The sequence below is a fragment of the Salvelinus fontinalis genome, unplaced genomic scaffold, assembly GCF_029448725.1.
Source record: "Salvelinus fontinalis isolate EN_2023a unplaced genomic scaffold, ASM2944872v1 scaffold_0223, whole genome shotgun sequence".
NCBI classification, from domain to species: domain Eukaryota; kingdom Metazoa; phylum Chordata; class Actinopteri; order Salmoniformes; family Salmonidae; genus Salvelinus; species Salvelinus fontinalis.
In genome coordinates, this window is record NW_026600432.1 from 87,501 (window position 1) to 95,000 (window position 7,500).

Sequence of the window (7,500 nt, forward strand, 5' to 3'; positions counted from 1 at the left end):
ATCCTTATTGGTCAGTACACACAGATCTCCTCTATTCCTATTGGTTAGTACACACATCTCCTCCATCCTTATTGGTCAGTACACACATCTCCTCCATCCTTATTGGTCAGTACACACATCTCCTCCATCCTTATTGGTCAGTACACACATCTGCTCCATCCTTATTGGTCAGTACACACATCTCCTCTATTCCTATTGGTTAGTACACACAGATCTCCTCTATTCCTATTGGTTAGTACACACAGATCTCCTCTATTCCTATTGGTTAGTACACACATCTCCTCTATTCCTATTGGTTAGTACACACAGATCTCCTCCATCCTTATTGGTCAGTACACACATCTCCTCTATTCCTATTGGTTAGTACACACAGATCTCCTCTATTCCTATTGGTTAGTACACACATCTCCTCCATCCTTATTGGTCAGTACACACATCTCCTCCATCCCTATTGGTCAGTACACACATCTCCTCCATCCCTATTGGTTAGTACACACATCTCCTCCATCCCTATTGGTCAGTACACACATCTCCTCCATCCCTATTGGTCAGTACACACATCTCCTCCATCCCTATTGGTCAGTACACACATCTCCTCCATCCCTATTGGTTAGTACACACATCTCCTCCATCCTTATTGGGCAGTACGCACATCTCCTCCATCCCTATTGGTCAGTACGCACATCTCCTCCATCCTTATTGGTCAGTACACACATCTCCTCCATCCTTATTGGTCAGTACACACATCTCCATCCTTACTGGTCAGTAAAAGCATTTCTCTACACTCGCAATAACATCTGCTAACCATGTGTATGTTACCATTAAATGTTATTTGATTTACACAGATCTCCTCCATCCTTATTGGTTAGTACCCAGATCTCCTCTCTTCCTATTGGTTAGCCCACACATCTCATCTAATCCTATTAGTTAGCCCACATATCTCCTCTATTCTTATTGGTTAGCACACACATCTACTCTATTCCTATTGGTTAGCACACAAGCCTCCTCCATCCTTATCGGTTGGTGTCTAGAGGATCTAGCTAGTCGTGTGTTCTATAGTTTGACAGAGTAGCAGTACTCTAACCGGCCTCACAGACCACGTGTATGGCGTTGTGTGGGCGAGTAGCATGCTGGAGGGAAGCAACGTATCTGTAGCGTAGCATTTTCCCATTTTGACACCACAGCACTTCTGCCTGGCAGGTGTTGAAGTGGACTCTCAAGGTCAGCAGTTCCCTGTAGCTCAGTGGGTAGAGAAGGGGGACTGCAACACCGGGGTAGTGGGGTGGATTCCCGGGACCACTCATGTCTAAAATGGTTGCATGCATGACTGTAAGTCTGTTTGGAGAAAAGAGTCTGTATTATATTATAGAATATTATTATTATATTATTATAGGTTATTTTTATTATATTACTATATTATAGGATATTATTGTTATATTACTATATTATAGGATATTATTATGATATTATTATATTACTATGTTATATTACTATATTATAGAACGCTGCAAACCAAAAGCTACATACCTGAGAGGACCTTGTGTTTTTAGCCTGACATTGCAACACAGGAAGCAGCTGGAGGCGAGAGACTTAGATTACAGTACAGTGGTTTAGGTCTAGGCCACATACAGCAGTTAATGATGACCTTGTCCTCATGTATTAGTTATGATGAGGTCTAGGCAGTTAATGATGACCTTGTCCTCATGTGTTTAGTTATGATGAGGTCTAGGCCACATACAGCAGTTAATGATGACCTTGTCCTCATGTGTTAGTTATGATGAGGTCTAGGCCACATACAGCAGTTAATGATGACCTTGTCCTCATGTGTTAGTTATGATGAGGTCTAGGCAGTTAATGATGACCTTGTCCTCATGTGTTTAGTTATGATGAGGTCTAGGCAGTTAATGATGACCTTGTCCTCATGTGTTTAGTTATGATGAGGTCTAGGCAGTTAATGATGACCTTGTCCTCATGTGTTTAGTTATGATGAGGTCTAGGCCACATACAGCAGTTAATGATGACCTTGTCCTCATGTGTTAGTTATGATGAGGTCTAGGCCACATACAGCAGTTAATGATGACCTTGTCCTCATGTGTTTAGTTATGATGAGGTCTAGGCAGTTAATGATGACCTTGTCCTCATGTGTTTAGTTATGATGAGGTCTAGGCAGTTAATGATGACCTTGTCCTCATGTGTTAGTTATGATGAGGTCTAGGCCACATACAGCAGTTAATGATGACCTTGTCCTCATGTGTTTAGTTATGATGAGGTCTAGGCAGTTAATGATGACCTTGTCCTCATGTGTTTAGTTATGATGAGGTCTAGGCAGTTAATGATGACCTTGTCCTCATGTGTTAGTTATGATGAGGTCTAGGCCACATACAGCAGTTAATGATGACCTTGTCCTCATGTGTTTAGTTATGATGAGGTCTAGGCAGTTAATGATGACCTTGTCCTCATGTGTTTAGTTATGATGAGGTCTAGGCCACATACAGCAGTTAATGATGACCTTGTCCTCATGTGTTTAGTTGTGATGAGGTCTAGGCCACATACAGCAGTTAATGATGACCTTGTCCTCATGTGTTAGTTATGATGAGGTCTAGGCAGTTAATGATGACCTTGTCCTCATGTGTTAGTTATGATGAGGTCTAGGCAGTTAATGATGACCTTGTCCTCATGTGTTTAGTTGTGATGAGGTCTAGGCCACATACAGCAGTTAATGATGAGGTCTAGGCCACATACAGCAGTTAATGATGACCTTGTCTTTACACAACTTCCTCTCAGCTATGTAGACTTAAAGTATTAATTGGGAACAATTTGTGGAGGAATGTAACAGTTTTTTGGGGTGATTTGTGATGTTTTATTTGTGCTTCCCATGACTGTGTTTTAGTATTAAAATGTTCTATATGTTTGGGTCTAATCTTTATATTGACTGTATGTTGTATATTCAGGGCACATTTGTGGAAAAAGACCCTAGGTCTCAGTATGTTTTCCCTGTTAAAATAAAGGTTAAAACATGGTGTGTGTGTAGATACAGTGCATTCTGAAAGTATTCAAAACCCTTTGACTTTTTCCACATTTTGTGACGTTACAGCCTTTATTCTATTAAATGATTAAATAAATAAAAATCCTAAGCAATCTACATACAATACCCCATAATGACATCACAATACCCCATAATGACATCACAATACCCCATAATGACAAAGTGATTCGTTGACAAATGTATAAACATTTTAGAACAGAACCTTATTTACATAAGTATTCCGACCCTTTGCTATAAGACTCGAATTTGAGCCCCGGTGCATCAGGGTCCATTGATCATCCTTGAGATGTTTCTACAACTTGATTGGAGTCCAGCTGTGGTAAATTCAATTGATTGGACATGGAAAGGCACACACCTGTCTATATAAGGTCCCACAGTTGACAGTGGATGTCAGAGCAAAAACTAAGCCATGAGGTCGAAGGAATTGTCCGTAGAGCTTAGAGATTTAGAGCTTAGGATTGTGTGGAGGCCCAGATCTGGGGAAGGGTACCAAAACATTTATGCAGCATTGAAGGTCCCCAAGATCACAGTGGCCTCCATCATTCTGAAATGGAAGAAGTTCGGAACCACTCAGCTGGCTGCCCGTCCAAACTGAGCAATTGGGGGAAATGGGCCTTTGGTCAGGGAGGTGACCAAGAACCCGATGGTCACTCTGACAGAGCTCTCTAGAGTTCCTCTGTGGAGATAGGAGAACCATCTATGCAGCACTTCACCAATCAGGCCTTTATGGTAGAGTGGCCAGACAGAAGCCACTCCTCAGTGAAAGGCACATGACAGCCCGCTTGGACTTTGTCAAAAGGCACCTAAAGACTCAGACCATGAGAAACAAGATTCTCTGGTCTGATGAAATCAAGATTTAACTATTTAACCTGAATGCTAAGCATCACATCTGGAGGAAACCTGGCACCATCCCAATGGTGAAGCATGGTGGTGGCAGCATCATGCTGCGGGGAGGTTTTTCAGCGGCAGAGACTGGGAGACTAGTCGGGATCAAGGGAAAGATCTCTGAATGTCCTTGAGTGGCCCAGCCAGAGCCCCGACTTGAACCCAATCGAACATCTCTGGAGAGACCTGAAGCGACGCTCCCCATCCAACTTGACAGAGCTTGAGAGGATCTGCAGAGAGAAATGGGAGAAACTGCCAAAATACAGGTGTGCCAAGCTTGTAGCGTCATACCCAAGAAGACTTGAGGCTGTAATCGCTGTCAAAGGTGCTTCAACAAAGTACTGAGTAAAGGATCTGAATACTTATATAAATGTGATATTTCTGTTTTTTATTTGTAATAAATTAGCAAAAAAAAACAACAGTTTTTGCTTTGTCATTATGGGATATTGTTTGTAGATTGATGAGGGGGGGAAAAAACAATTTAATCAATTTTAGTATAAGGCTGTAAGGTAACAAAATGTGGAAGGTCTAAATACTTCTGAAGTTACTGTGTGTATACTGCCGCTACTCATTAGCCATGAAGCATCTGGGTCGTGACCTGACAGAGTAGCTGACGCTCTCTGTTCTGTTAATGATAAAGCTTCTAATTACTGGACCCTGCTCTGCACTTCAATGGATTCATAGTGTTTGTGTCCCAAATGGCTCCCTTTTCCCTTTATAGTGCACTACTTTTGACCAGAGCTCTGTGTAGGGAATAGGGAGCCATTTATAGTGCACTACTTTTGACCAGAGCTCTGTGTAGGGAATAGGGAGCCATTTATAGTGCACTACTTTTGACCAGAGCTCTATGTAGGGAATAGGGAGCCATTTATAGTGCACTACTTTTGACCAGAGCTCTATGTAGGGAATAGGGAGCCATTTATAGTGCACAACTTTTGACCAGAGCTCTGTGTAGGGAATAGGGAGCCATTTATTGTGCACTACTTTTGACCAGAGCTCTATGTAGGGAATAGGGAGCCATTTAGGGCGTGTAGAGTGTTTCTAGGACTCTAAACATCTTATCTGAGACTGAGAGAGAAGCCATCTGTTCAGGGACTGACTTATTCATGTCCTATCTGGTTTATGAGGATAAGTGCGTGCGCGGCATATTTGACTTTTTCCTGATGGGTTTCCATGCAGTCATGAATGCTGTAAATGTGTATCTACAGTATGTCTCCTATTAACTTAGGTTTCATAACATCACTGTAGAATGTTCTAATGGAACTGTCAGGAAGTGGAGGAAGGACACAATGTAGCTATTCTAGTTGAGAATCTCTCTGACTAGGACTATAATAGAACAGGAGAGGTAGATTCTACCCAGAGAGAAGGTGGATTAAGATTTAAAGGTTCTACCCAGAGAGAAGGTGGATTAAGATTTAAAGGTTCTACTCAGAGAGAAGGTGGACTAAGATTGAAAGGTTCTACCCAGAGAGAAGGTGGATTAAGATTTAAAGGTTCTACCCAGAGAGAAGGTGGATTAAGATTTAAAGGTTCTACCCAAAGAGAAGGTGGATTAAGATTTAAAGATTCTACCCAGAGAGAAGGTGGATTAAGATTTAAAGGTTCTACCCAGAGAGAAGGTGGACTAAGATTTAAAGGTTCTACCCAGAGAAGGTGGAATAAGATTTAAAGGTTCTACCCAGAGAGAAGGTGGAATAAGATTTAAAGGTTCTACCCAGAGAAGGTGGATTAAGATTTAAAGGTTCTACCCAGAGAGAAGGTGGACTAAGATTTAAAGGTTCTACCCAGAGAAGGTGGATTAAGATTTAAAGGTTCTACCCAGAGAAGGTGGATTAAGATTTAAAGGAGATGTATAGTTAACATATAACTAACGGCAACATTGGCTCAATACAGATATCAATAGATGCAGTAGGAGTTAGCAGGTTAAGGACCAGATTACATGCAGTAGGAGTTAGTAGGTTAAGGACCAGATTACATGCAGTAGGAGTTAGCAGGTTAAGGACCAGATTACATGCAGTAGGAGTTAGCAGGTTAAGGACCAGATTACATGCAGTAGGAGTTAGTAGGTTAAGGACCAGATTACATGCAGTAGGAGTTAGCAGGTTAAGGACCAGATTACATGCAGTAGAAGGTAGTAGGTTAAGGACCAGATTACATGCAGTAGGAGTTAGTAGGTTAAGGACCAGATTACATGCAGTAGAAGGTAGTAGGTTAAGGACCAGATTACATGCAGTAGGAGTTAGTAGGTTAAGGACCAGATTACATGCAGTAGGAGTTAGTAGGTTAAGGACCAGATTACATGCAGTAGGAGTTAGCAGGTTAAGGACCAGATTACATGCAGTAGGAGTTAGTAGGTTAAGGACCAGATTACATGCAGTAGGAGTTAGCAGGTTAAGGACCAGATTACATGCAGTAGGAGTTAGCAGGTTAAGGACCAGATTACATGCAGTAGGAGTTAGTAGGTTAAGGACCAGATTACATGCAGTAGGAGTTAGCAGGTTAAGGACCAGATTACATGCAGTAGGAGTTAGTAGGTTAAGGACCAGATTACATGCAGTAGGAGTTAGCAGGTTAAGGACCAGATTACATGCAGTAGGAGTTAGCAGGTTGTGGACCAGATTACATGCAGTAGGAGTTAGTAGGTTAAGGACCAGATTACATGCAGTAGGAGTTAGCAGGTTAAGGACCAGATTACATGCAGTAGGAGTTAGCAGGTTAAGGACCAGATTACATGCAGTAGGAGTTAGTAGGTTAAGGACCAGATTACATGCAGTAGGAGTTAGTAGGTTAAGGACCAGATTACATGCAGTAGGAGTTAGCAGGTTAAGGACCAGATTACATGCAGTAGGAGTTAGCAGGTTAAGGACCAGATTACATGCAGTAGGAGTTAGCAGGTTAAGGACCAGATTACATGCAGTAGGAGTTAGCAGGTTAAGGACCAGATTACATGCAGTAGGAGTTAGCAGGTTAAGGACCAGATTACATGCAGTAGGAGTTAGCAGGTTAAGGACCAGATTACATGCAGTAGGAGTTAGTAGGTTAAGGACCAGATTACATGCAGTAGGAGTTAGCAGGTTGTGGACCAGATTACATGCAGTAGGAGTTAGTAGGTTAAGGACCAGATTACATGCAGTAGGAGTTAGTAGGTTAAGGACCAGATTACATGCAGTAGGAGTTAGCAGGTTAAGGACCAGATTACATGCAGTAGGAGTTAGTAGGTTAAGGACCAGATTACATGCAGTAGGAGTTAGTAGGTTAAGGACCAGATTACATGCAGTAGGAGTTAGCAGGTTGTGGACCAGATTACATGCAGTAGGAGTTAGCAGGTTAAGGACCAGATTACATGCAGTAGGAGTTAGCAGGTTGTGGACCAGATTACATGCAGTAGGAGTTAGCAGGTTAAGGACCAGATTACATGCAGTAGGAGTTAGCAGGTTGTGGACCAGATTACATGCAGTAGGAGTTAGTAGGTTAAGGACCAGATTACATGCAGTAGGAGTTAGCAGGTTGTGGACCAGATTACATGCAGTAGGAGTTAGCAGGTTGTGGACCAGATTACATGCAGTAGG

The 7,500-nt window shown here is 42.0% G+C and overlaps 1 protein-coding gene and 1 long non-coding RNA gene across 3 annotated transcripts in view; both read left to right on the forward strand.

Annotated features, from left to right (window-relative positions):
- The window catches only part of LOC129844756 (4-aminobutyrate aminotransferase, mitochondrial-like), a 65,003-nt gene that overhangs the window by 27,204 nt on the left and 30,299 nt on the right, over positions 1-7,500 (forward strand). The gene's annotated exons all lie outside the window — the stretch shown is intronic.
- LOC129844761 (uncharacterized) lies at positions 1,372-3,020 on the forward strand. Its single transcript, XR_008757998.1, has 2 exons — positions 1,372-2,646; positions 2,728-3,020. It is a non-coding gene; the product is annotated as an uncharacterized LOC129844761 (long non-coding RNA).